This window comes from Coffea eugenioides, unplaced genomic scaffold, assembly GCF_003713205.1.
Source record: "Coffea eugenioides isolate CCC68of unplaced genomic scaffold, Ceug_1.0 ScVebR1_1426;HRSCAF=2273, whole genome shotgun sequence".
NCBI lineage: Eukaryota > Viridiplantae > Streptophyta > Magnoliopsida > Gentianales > Rubiaceae > Coffea > Coffea eugenioides.
The window spans coordinates 93056-105622 of NW_020861828.1; the positions used below are offsets into that span (position 1 = coordinate 93056).

The 12567-nt window shown below is 36.5% G+C and overlaps 1 pseudogene; it reads left to right on the forward strand.

Annotated features, from left to right (window-relative positions):
* Positions 1-9543: 9543 nt before the first annotated feature.
* Positions 9544-10296, forward strand: LOC113755335 (annotated as a pseudogene).
* Positions 10297-12567: the final 2271 nt, after the last annotated feature.

Consider the following 12567-nt stretch of genomic DNA (forward strand, 5'->3'; position numbering starts at 1 on the left):
TTCTAGTATCGGTTAGTTTTTGAGAATTAAGAGCGTATACCGGACGTGGGACCCGTTAGTGCGGAAAGTTCGTAAAATTCGACCAATTAGGTTAAGTTATGTTATACCGGATTTAATTTACCGGCGTTAAGAGATAATTAGAGGGTGCTATTTGGATTGGTGTGAGAGGAAACAAAAAGATAGGGATGCATTAAATAAAGTGACAAGTGTCACTTAGTGGTTGGTTGGACTGAAGACCACTATTCACCTTTTTCCATTTGACCAAATAAATCACAAAAATTACCAAAATTTCCCCATTTTCTTCTTCTCTTTGGCCGGCCACTTCAAGGAAAAAAGAAAGAGAAAAGCTCTCCAAGTTTTGCTTCAATCTTGCTCCAATCTACCCAATCAACCATTGAATTTTGTTTTTTGCTCCATAGAAACACTTAAGGGAGTGATAGTGAGGTGTTTTGTGGAGTTGTTTGGAAGGCTAAAGTGATTAGTTGCTCTCTCTCTTGTGTTGCCAAGGTGAGTAGATAAGGACCCCTCTCCTCCCTCTAATGATCCTTAATTCATGATTGTTGGTAGTATAAGATGCAATTTTATGGATTATATCTTGATTTTTGGTTGAATTGGTGAAGTTTTATAATTATTGGGGATTTTTCTATTTTCATATGAATATGATTATGTGGTCATGTATGATGAATGGAAATGATATTTAAGGAAGCTAGAAGGTGGAAAAAATGGTTAATTGCAAGCAATTTCTGTTTTGGAAAGAAAATTGAAAAGTTAGGGTTTCATTGTTCTTCATTATGCCTGGCACTGTAGCGCATAGTTAGGGGCCGAATTGGCCTTGGATTAAAACATGAAAGTTGTAGGGAATGATATTTTAGAGATGCCTACAAAATTTCAGGTCAATCGGAGTAGCATAGCTTGAGAAAAGATGGCATTACCCTTGCTACCCTGGTTTTACCCGAATTTGAGAATTGCTTCTATAATTGGTTATTTTGGTTGGGACTTCTTCCAAATTGGTTGTTGAGGTCTTCTGATGAAATGTATCCTTGTATCTTATCTTTCGGATGGATTTGGAATTTCTGGATTTGGACTTACGTAGGCTGACTTATGATGTTTGAACCAGCATGCGTTCTGTGAATCTGTGTTTCCGGTTCTGGTATAGTATCTTGCATTTTTTACCTGGTTAAACTCGAAACTGGGCTAAGTGACCTTCTTAAATATTGTAGCCCTATCTCTTAGCTTCGAAATGGTGGGTCTTACACCTTCATCCGATAATCGTAGTACCATTGGTGCCAAAACCGCAAAATGATGTCAAAAAACTATTTTTTTTGGGTTAACGCTTAACTCCATTTCCGGATTTTTCTGGTTTCCTCTAATGCCTATGTATGCTTATGGAACCCTATTTCGGTAGTATTTGGCATTGGTTTATGACTTGTAATCGAGTCTTATTGTGCTTATTGGAATATTTTAGGGCTGGACTTTCCTTTCCGGACATTTTCCTAGCTAAATGACTTGAATGACTTTAAGCCTAGTGAACGGCTTTTGGAAATGAGATTATTTTTGTACGAGATGTTGGGACTGATTTGAGGAAATAATGAAGCCATGATGGCTGGAAAAGTAAGCAAATTTAGGGGAAATGCTGTTCAATTTTCTAGGCCGTTTGGTTCCTTTAAGTTTGAATTGCCTTTTGGTAGAAATGAAGGGCTTTTGGGTTGTTTGAGCCAAGGTCTTTATGTTACCTTTTCGTTTCCAAAAATCATGTTTTGCACCCTTGCATTAGTAATTATTTGGCGAGGCATACGACTGGTAGTCGAGCCTCACATGTGCATTCTGTATACTCGATTTTTTAAAGTGGAACCTTCAGTTGTTTTACTTTGATTATTTTAGGGTTTCTTGGTGATTAAAACTCTCTTTTGGGCAAAAACTTTTGAGGTATCTGTACTGACACCGGTGAGTGTACCACTCCCCTTATTTGTTACTTAACTTGGCTTCTGTACTTGCAATCTGTGATCTGAATGACTGTACTATCTGTTTATTCTGTTTGAGACGAGGGTGTACTTTATCACACTCGTTCTCTTGTCTGTTCATATGCCAAATTTTGGTGCGAATCTGAATCTGTTATCTGTCATCTGTATCTGTATCTGTATCTGTTCTGACGTCGTTTGGAAGCTTGTATCCAACGACCTTTCTGGGACCTCTGAGCTCAACACCTGTGGCCAGTTACTCGAGTCAGGCCGGCAAGGGTCTGGTCGATTAGATAAAGAACCACGGTAGTCTGTTTTGGGATCTTTGGGTATTGAGACCCTTGATTCCGGTATACTCGAGTATTACCATTTCTGATCTGATTGGATTTCGGGCCCGGTGGGGGTATGTGAGGTGGAAAGAATCGAAGAAAGTGGAGTCTACGGTATTGGTTACTCCTTTAGCGTTGACGGAGTGTCAACTGTTATTTCGATCAAGTTTCGGTGACGCAAATGGAAATTTGGCTCCTGAGAGCCACCTGTATCCTTCCTATTTGAATCATTGGTTCCTTTACTTTACATCTGGCATGTGTACCTGAATTGTTACATGTGAAATGCCATGATTTTATTGCTATATGTCTGGTACCTCATTGAGCGCAAGCTCACCCCTTTCTGTCCCTTTTGTTTTCCTTACAGGAAAATAAATCCTTTTGGACTGGATTTGATAGTTGGTTGCCGACTTGAGCTAGATGGACATATCTTTTGTATAGCTCATTGATTGAAACCCTAAATGTATTTCTGGGTCCGTTTCTTTTTTGATTTGGCAAACCGTACATGTATCAACTTTTGAATACTTTTGTGTGCCACTTTGGGTTTTATATGCTTAATTTCAAGATGTAAATATTTGCTTGATGTTTGGTTGGGTTTTGACGTGTCGGTTACTATTCATGGCCGACTCCGGTTTCATTTTTTTTTATTTTGACATTTTGACTTGTTTACGCCCGTTTGTATGTTCCGGAACATATTAGATCGCTCCAAAATGAACCGTTAGTCCTGGCGAGAGCTGGGCAGGCAGTCCGCTAACCCCTTTGGTTCGCCTTAGGGGAAGGTGGGGCTGTCACAAATTATCTCTTAACACCTGGTAAAATAAATCCGATATCCGAAACTGAACCTAACTAGCCGAATTTTTCCGAACTTTCCGCACTAGCGGGTCCCACGTCCGGTATACGTTCTTAATTTCTCAAAAACTAACCGATACTAGAAAAATAATTTTAAAACCCTATTTGCTCATAAAAATTATCTAGAAAATTTTCCTAATAAAGAAAATGCAGAAAATATGCCATTAAATAGAATAAAACCCAGAAAATGAGAAAATTACGGGGTCTCACAATTATAACCAAGAAAGACGCATTTTTTTTGCTTTATCATCTAACTTCTTCTTGACAACATTTGGAACACGAGAATAAGCAAGACAATCAAATACTTTTAAATGAGAAATATTTGATTTCTTACCAGTCCATAACTCCTGTGGTGTCTTTCGAAAATTGCATCGCATAGGAGATCTGTTAAAAACATATATAGCACAAGCAACAACTTCTATCCAAAAATCTTTAGGGATGTTCTTAGCATGCATCATTGATCTCACCATATCTATTTTAGTCCGATTTTTCCTCTCTGCTATTCTATTATACTGAGGAGTATATCTGATTGTCAACTGATGTTTAATCCCATGCTTCTCCAACAAATCATCACAGACAGTAAATTTAGTGCCTCTGTCAATTCTGAAAATTTTAATAAATTGGCCACTTTGCTTCTCAACATACTCTTTAAAATATCACAAGTTTCATATTTATTCTTCAACAAATATACCCAAGTTTTCCTGCTAAAATCATCAATGCAAGTAATAAAATATTTACTACCACCATTGGAAGGTACCTCAATTGAACACAGGTCAGAATGTATCAATTCCAATGGATGACTAGCTCTTCAAATCTTGCCTTTAGGCACTACAAAAATTTGGTTTTTTGTGACAACATTCTCAGTGACAACAGAAAAAGTTGTCACAGTTGAGTAAATTTAGTGACGACTTTTTATGTTATCATAGTTGACCGAGGGTAGACTCATCATCAGTGACAACACGGGACTAATCGTCACAATATGGGTGGCGCGCAACTAGCCTGTATGGCGGGAAATCACCATCGTGACGACTTGAAAAAATGTTGTCACTGAAATGGATCCTATAGTGACTACTTACAATGTTATTACAATGAGGTTACCGGTTCAAAGTTAGTGACAATAATTAGTCGTCCCTGTGTAAAGTAATTGTTCCTAACTCACTTTCATTAATTCTACTATGCCATCCTAATTTTTTCAATATTGCCCCATATGTTGTAAATAAATTTAATTAATTCTATTATGGCATCCTATCTTTTACATTTTAGCCCCGTATGTGGTAAACTAATTTCATTAACTTTACCATGACACATTATCTTTTACAATTTAGCCTCATGTGTAATAAGCCAATTTCATTAATTCTATTATGGCACCGTATCATTTACAATTTAGCCTATGTTTTTTGTTAGTAAAATGGGGAAGGTATTGTAATAAAAATGTATACATATTTTATAATTGTTCCAAACTTAGTTAGTAACTTGTTATGAAGGTAAAACAATATCATGGACTCCCTATCTAGTTCTCCTGGCAACACATGAAAAATTAGTGATCGGGAAATTACTTGTGTGACGACCTAGGAAAATGTTGTCACTAAAGTGGTTCATATAGTGACAACTTCCAACATCGTCACTGTCGCTCAACTGGTTCAGAGGTAGTGACAACAATTAGTTGTCACTGTCTAAAGTACTAGTTCCTAGATCATTTTCACAAATTCTACTATGCCACCCTAACTTTTACAAATTAGCCCCAAATGTAATAAAAAAATTTCATTAATTATACTATGACACTGTGACGACCCCACCTCCCCCAAAGGCGAACCAGAGGGTTCGGCGGGCCGCCTGCCCGGCTCTCGCCGGGACTCAGTCGTTCACTACAATCCTCAAACAAATACAAATTACAATCTCAAATATAAATCCAATATTCCAACATTTACAGATCAAAAGCGAAGCGTCCACGCTTCTGCAGCGCCACTCTGATTCTTGATACCAACTATTATACAGGAGGAAGTCCAAAACTAGACGATTACACATCCAAGCAATTCTAAACGTTCAATACAATCCCAATATGAACGATTACACAAAAGGAAATCCAAATTCAAGCCACACATGAGATAATCCATGAATAAAACTACAAGCCACTCCTTCGCCTTGAGCCCTGTGGATGGGAATAAATAGTTTTTGGGGTGAGCTAAAAGCTCAGCGAGTAACCAGAAAATCATTAATCAAATCGGTTTCACAATAGTTCATTTCAATGATGTCATATAGCAATGATGTCATAAATTAAATGATAAATCCGGAAACAACTACATCATTTGCAAAACAGTAAATATGGATTATCAATAATTCAAGAAACATTTACAATGGAAAGCGATAGTAACATTCATGAAAGGATACATTCATTCTCCTGACATTTCCTCGCTCATTTGGTCATTCATTTCATTTCATTCACCCCGTCCCTTGCTTTTGGCCAGGCTCCACCAACCTACATAGGTAATACTCGAGTATACCAAACGTTCACCCAAGTTCCTAATCGCCTGACCGAGTCCACTTCTGGCTCAAGACGACCGGTAACAAGGGGCAATGGCCAGTTCAGCCCAAAAGGCTTACATTCATGCGCAAGTAACATTGCAATCGAAAATTTCACATTTATCGAGGTCGAGTACGATAAAGTACACACTTGCCTCGAAAACTCGTTTTGGAAATCATTATAAGCGCTTAACACGTTATCAACCAAAATACAAGTCATGAAGTCAAGAAATATAGCAAACAAGGCACACTCAAATGCCAGCACACATGATATGCAAGAAAACATTTCAAAAGTAACTTTGGAAACAGTTCAAAAGTAAATAATGTAAGAAACGGTTCATAAATAACTTTAGAAGTAGTTTGAGGTCACTCACCTCCACAGCTCACAATCCTCGTCCAATATAGCCAATTCCATCATTCAAGTCCAAGCCTTTCACATGAAACTTAAGGTAACCAACGCTGTTAAAAATCGGACAGCATTTCCCCTTAATTCCTTTATTTTCCAACCTACAATCAAACCCAACCACATAGCAATTAACCACAATTGCTCAAAACCAGAAAACAGTTTTGACGTCCTTTTGCGGTAATGGCACAAATTGCACTACGATTGTCGGTTGAAGGTACAAGACCCACCGTTTCGAAGCTAAGAGATAGGGCTACAACAATGTAGAAGACCACTCAGTCCAAATCCTAGCACAACTAGGTCAAAAATGCAGAAAATCAACCCAGAACCGTAATTGCAGGTTCCCAAATCACACAATGCTGTAATTCGTCCAACTCAGTCTACACAGGTCCAAATGCATTGATTCCAAAGGCATATGATAGCTAAGAAATCAAGATACATTTCATCAGAAGACACCAACATCCAAATCCAAAGAAATTCCAGTCAAAACAGACGATTACAATCACAGTTCGCACATTCTGATCACCCAGAACAGCAACCGTAAAAATGGCATAACTCACTCTACACTACTCCAAATGCCCTGAAATTTTGCAGGCACTTCAAACTCATCAATACCTACAACTTTTATGTTTTAAGAAAAGGCCAATTCGGCGTCTATATATGACCTAAAATTTCGGACAGAATGAAGAACCAAGAACCCTACTTTTCCAGAAATTCTTCCAAATCCAAAATTGATTGCAATTGCCAATCATTTACATCCACTAGAGTCATAACCCCTTATTACCAACCATCATAAACAACCACAATATCAAGATCACATTAAACCAGAAAATTCCTCAAACAAATAAAAACTTCACCATATCATCCATAAGCAAGCAATAAACCACAATTTCCAACTCTATAGCCACCATTAGGCATAAATTCAACATCATTAGGTGTAAGAGGATAGTCAATCACTACTTACCAAGTAAACAAGAAAGAGGAAGTGGTAGACCACCTTAGCTTCTCCAACAACTTCACCAAAACACTCACTAGCACCAAATGGAAGAATTTTATGGAATAGAAACAAGTTTAGAAGGTTAGATGGTTTGATTGAAGCAAGATGAAAGCCAAAACTTGAAGAGTTTTTCTCTCTTTTGAAGCTCAAGAAAGTCGGCCAAGAGGAAGACAAGAATAAGAGAATTTTGGTTAATTTTTTAGATATTTAACCAATTTGGTCAAAAGTCAAAAACCATGAATAGTTATCATAAGCCATACCCAATGAAATGGTGACACTTGTCACCTCAATTAATGCATTCCTATCCCTTCCTTTTCCTCTCACATCAATCACTTAACATCCTCTACTTATCTCTTAATACCCGATAAATTTCACACAGTATCCAAAACTTAATCTTATTGACCGAATTTTGCCGAACTTTTCGCACTAGTGGGTCCCACGTCCAAAATACGCTTTTATTTTCTCAAAAATTAACCGATACTAGGAAAATCATTTTAAAACTATTTTTGCTCATAAACTTTATCTGGGGAATTTTCGAATCAAGAAAATGTAGAAAAGGCGGGCGTTTTAAAAATAAACCCTAGAAAATTAGAAAATTTCCGGGTTCTCAAACTCATTTTGTTTCGGGGCGTCACAGACACCATAACTTTTGTAATTTAGCCCCATATGTAGTACACTAATTTCTTCAATTCTACTATTACACCCTAACTTTTGCAATTTTGCCCCATATGCAGTATACCAATTTCTTTAACTCTACCATTACACCATAACTTTTGCAATTAAGCCCTATATCTAATTCGCCAATGTCATTAAATCAACTATGGTTGTCTAACTTTTGCAATTTAGCCATGTATGTAATACACAAATTTCCTTATTTGTACCATGGCACCCTGTGGTGTTGAGATTTAGCGCTATTTTTTATCAGCAAAATATATAAGGTATCTTAATAAACTATATATGTATACATTTTTTATAATTTTCCCAAACTTAGGTTATAATTTGTTACAAATGTAAAATAATTCATACATTCCCCATTTATCCAAATGACAACATGGTGGAAAATTAATAATTTGGATAATCTAAAAATAGAGGTAGTCAATAGTAGAATTTAACAATAAAACTTAATACGAAATTAAGTCTAATCTTAACATTTGCATGATCAAAAGGTTGTTATTAATTATAGAAGCCACATTTATCATTTATGAATTGGTACATATACCAAATAAATAGATTTAGCATTTCGTACATGTATTTGCAAACTATTTTGATTGTTCAATCAACTAATTCAATCGTCAGGTCTTGTTAGACTGCAAGTCATACATAATTGATAACACCACAAAATGAGTACCAAAAAGATTTTAATTAAAAAGTGTTTATTTTTTTGAATCATAAACATATTTCTAACAACATTTTTATTTTTTGAACTATTTTATTGCATAATAAATTAGAAAAAGTCCTATATTAGTTAAAATTGGCAAAAAAAAATCTGCCCAAACACACTAAATTGTCATATTCTATTATTTTAACACAACCTGAGAGTAAAAAAAAAATAAAACTCAAAACAATTGAAAAACTTAATTACATAAAGATGAGAAAAAGAAAAAAGAGAGAGATAGGTGAAAGGACAAAGAAAGCATGCAGTTCTTGCATCTAAATAAGGAAAAGGCATGCTTTTTATATGTATGGAACTAAGAACGGCAAACTAAAATATTCAAGTGGCGTGGCGGGCTGAAGGGATTTTAGGAAAACAACGCCGTTTGATTCAATGTCCTAATAACTTAGCCAAAATTTAAGACATCTTCTTTCTCTTTTTTTGTCCTCCTCACATCACCGAGAATGCCCTTCTTATGTATCAAGCTTGCACCATCAACATCCCTAATTCGCCTGTTGCACTGCCTTGGTGGCAAGAAATCAGAAATTAGGGCTTCAAAATTTGGGTGAAAGCTGGAGTTTAGAGCTTGAAGCTTGGGGAAAACAAGAAGTTAGGGATTGAAGGCATAGTTTGAGGTAATTTCAATATTTTGTGTCTGATTTTGCAGTGCATGGTACATATTTTCATGGTTATGGCTAGTTGCACCTTCACTGTTTCTTGTCAAATTTAGCTTTTAGGTTCAATCTTGTTAGTCCCTGATTTAAGCATCAACAAGTTTTGAATCCCTTTTGTTCTATTCTTATAGATTTGTTGGATTTTTATGGGGAAATTGTCCTTTTAAGTGACAAGTTTTGTTTTTCTTTTCAGAAATCATTAGCTGGTTTTACACGACTTTATCCCGGTTAGAGAAGCAAATACATAGTTTCAACATGGATATTGAAATAGTTTCCAATTATGTTCTACAAAAAATATGTCCATGTGTTGTAGATGTAGGGCAAGTACTAAGTTGTGTATAACTTGTAGTTTTCTTCTACTTCAGATCCATATGAGAGTATGAAATATTTAGTTTATAGACATTAATGTGGGTTATGGTGTGATATTTTCTTCGTTCTTCACAGATGTCGCAGGTATGAGAGCTTCCAGTCTCAGTGCTTCTCAAACTCACCATTCCCCAAACTTCAACTTCTGAGTGGAGCAGATTCTATCAATCTGCAAATATTGTACTTTGTCCTCTTGCTCATCTGTATTCTTGGAGATCATTTATTCCGTTAGATCATCCTATTCTTTTTCTTTTTTCGAATGTTCATTTTGCTCTTTGGTCTATAGTGCTTTGCGGAAGCTACTCTCTAGCTATTCTTCATTTCGTATTTGAAAAGGAACCCCCCAAAACTGAGCAAATACCTGTAGTACTCGTAGCATTTGTGATGAGTGTATTCTGGATCTCAACTGTTGTTGGTGAGCTCCTGAATTGCCTTGCAGCTCTTGGAGCACTTCTAAAACTGTCCTCAGCAATCCTTGGGCTGACAGTGCTTGCATGGGGAAACTCTGTTGGTGATCTAGTTGCTGATATAGCACTTGCAAAAGTTGGCCAGCCAACGATGGCTATGGCCGGGTGCTTTGCTTGTCCGATGTTTAACATGCGGTTTGGGCTTGGTACAGCTTTGGTGATGCAAGAAGAGAATGTCTATCCAGACGCATATGCCCTCCATTTCCATGTTAGGTTTATTTTCTTGCTTTTGAGCTTGATAGGATCCATTTTGGTGGTAACTTGGCACTGATTCCGTGTTCCAAGATTTTGGGGGTTCTGCCTTGTTGGGCTTTACATTATTTTCATGATACTGAGCCTGATCATTGCAATGTTCTGGGCATGATTCTGATGATGGTGAAGTATCTAAGCTGCTGTACATACCATTTGCAGAACCGGTTAGATGTGTCAAAAAGAACTCACTTACAGGACATGTTCTCATGAAGAAAAAGGAGGATCGAGCAAGAATTGAGAGACTTACATTTGATCATTTTTGAAGAATTACGCCTAACCAAAGATGAGTGCGAAGAATTACAGAACCGTGGGTTCCTTTTCCTGTGAAGAGAAACAACTTTTGATTTTATGTTTCCTTACTAATAACTTCTGGTAGTCACCTTCCATTCTTGCAAGAATCACAGGAAAAGCTTTGATTGTATCGAAATACCATACCTTATTAGCTCCACGTCTGTAATCCAAAGGTACCCGAGAAGTATAGCAGCCACCTTCTGGTTCTATTTGCCTTTCCTGTGACTTGTTTCCTTTCTGCTTCTATTTGCCTTTCCAGTGTCTTGTTTCCTTTCTCCCCTCCCTCAACTCTGTCCATTTGAGAACTTTTGCACAAGGCTTTGGTGCAAGTATTTGAATTTACAACGTTAATCTGTGTTAAGGTGCTCAATATTTGTTAGTAATTAATCTCATTTTGTTTCAGCAAATGGTCTCTGTCTGTTCCAAAATTAGAAATTGGAGAAATGGTTCTACATTTCATTCGTTTTCTCTTCTTTTCCTGTCTATTTATATGAATAAGAAAGTCATTTCATGTGTAATGATTTCCCTTCTGTTTTCTAGGAGGCGTATATGCAGTAAATGAAACTATTTGTATGGGATTTGTTAAGGCATGGCTAAGAGATTTTAAGCAAGTTTCACAGAGATAATAAGAATAGTAATTAAGAATTCAAGTTAGATTACGGTTGTAGTTTCAATATGTGTCACCATTGATGTTTGCAGCAATTATCTCATCTTTTTTTGTTCCTAGGACAGAGAGGCTGCTCTCGAAGTTGAGAGATTGCTGGCACAAAAGACCAAAGAAGTTGGATTTGTGTTTCTTAAGTATGTGAAAGAGCAGGAACTGGTAGTGGGCTTGTTCTTGGTGGCTCGTGAAAAGGTTATGTCTCCCCCACTCCATTTTCTCTGAGTATTTAGTGATACTGTACCACAGTACATGGACTTATTCCAAACAAAGTTTTCCTTGCAGCTTAACATGATAGAATTTGGTATAAGAAGTAAAAGGGAATTGAGATGAATTTGATGCACTTCGGTGATAACATCATTCCTATTAGAAAGGTGAGGATATAAATTCTTTGCATTTCCATTCTCTATTGCAACTACTGTCTTATTAAAATTACATAGTTTTCTAGAAATCTGGTTTAGATACATTGGCATGTAGATGGTATGATTCTTTTACCACTTTATCATGGGTGACTTTGTTTAAGTTTTGTTTTGTATGACTACTCATTCAAATTCAATGGTGTACGTTTGTAATGGCATATTTTCTGATTGAATCTACTCTAATGCATGCTACTTTTCTTTCATTGTAGTACAGTGCTGTTAAATGCTCATGAGGAAATGAACAATAGCTTGGGCTTTGGATATGCTCATGAGAATGGCTGCATTTTGACATAGATTGCTGCTTTAGTCTATATTTTTGTTATAGAGATCTAAAACTCTGTTTTTCGGACTAGTCTATATTTTTGTTTAGAGATCTAAGTACTCTATTTTTTGGATGGATAATGGTAATTACTAACTGAGTTGAAATGGGCTCAATACTTTAGTTTTTTGGATACAGACTAGTTTCAAGACAAAGCACATACAAGTTCACTAAGCCTTTTGTCAAATTGAAAGTTCTGCCATAATTGTTGGAAATGCCATGACAATGATGTATTTGTAACAGTCAATTGCAGCTCTTCAAGACAAAGCTTGGTGACGACCTGTAAGTTCACTAAATTGAAGGTTGTCACTAACATGTCAGTTCACTAAGTGACGACTATTCTTGTCACTAAATACTAGGATTGATAGTGACAAACCCAAGTCTTCACTGTAGACTTCAAATTTGTGACGATTTTTCTACATTTAATGACCAAAAATACGTGAAACAGTGACAATAAAAGTCGTCACAGAATGATAACTGTTAGTGACAACTTCGTCCTCATCATTGAATAACAAGATTCTGTGACAATATTCAAGGGGTTGTCACATAGACCTATTTGTGACATAGAATCAGTGACAACCATGCCATAATGGAAAAAGTCGTCACTATACTCGTATAATGACGACTTTTTGGTTTTTAGTGACGACTTTTTGTTGTCACAAAAGGCCGATTTCCATTTAGTGAGGAAAAGGA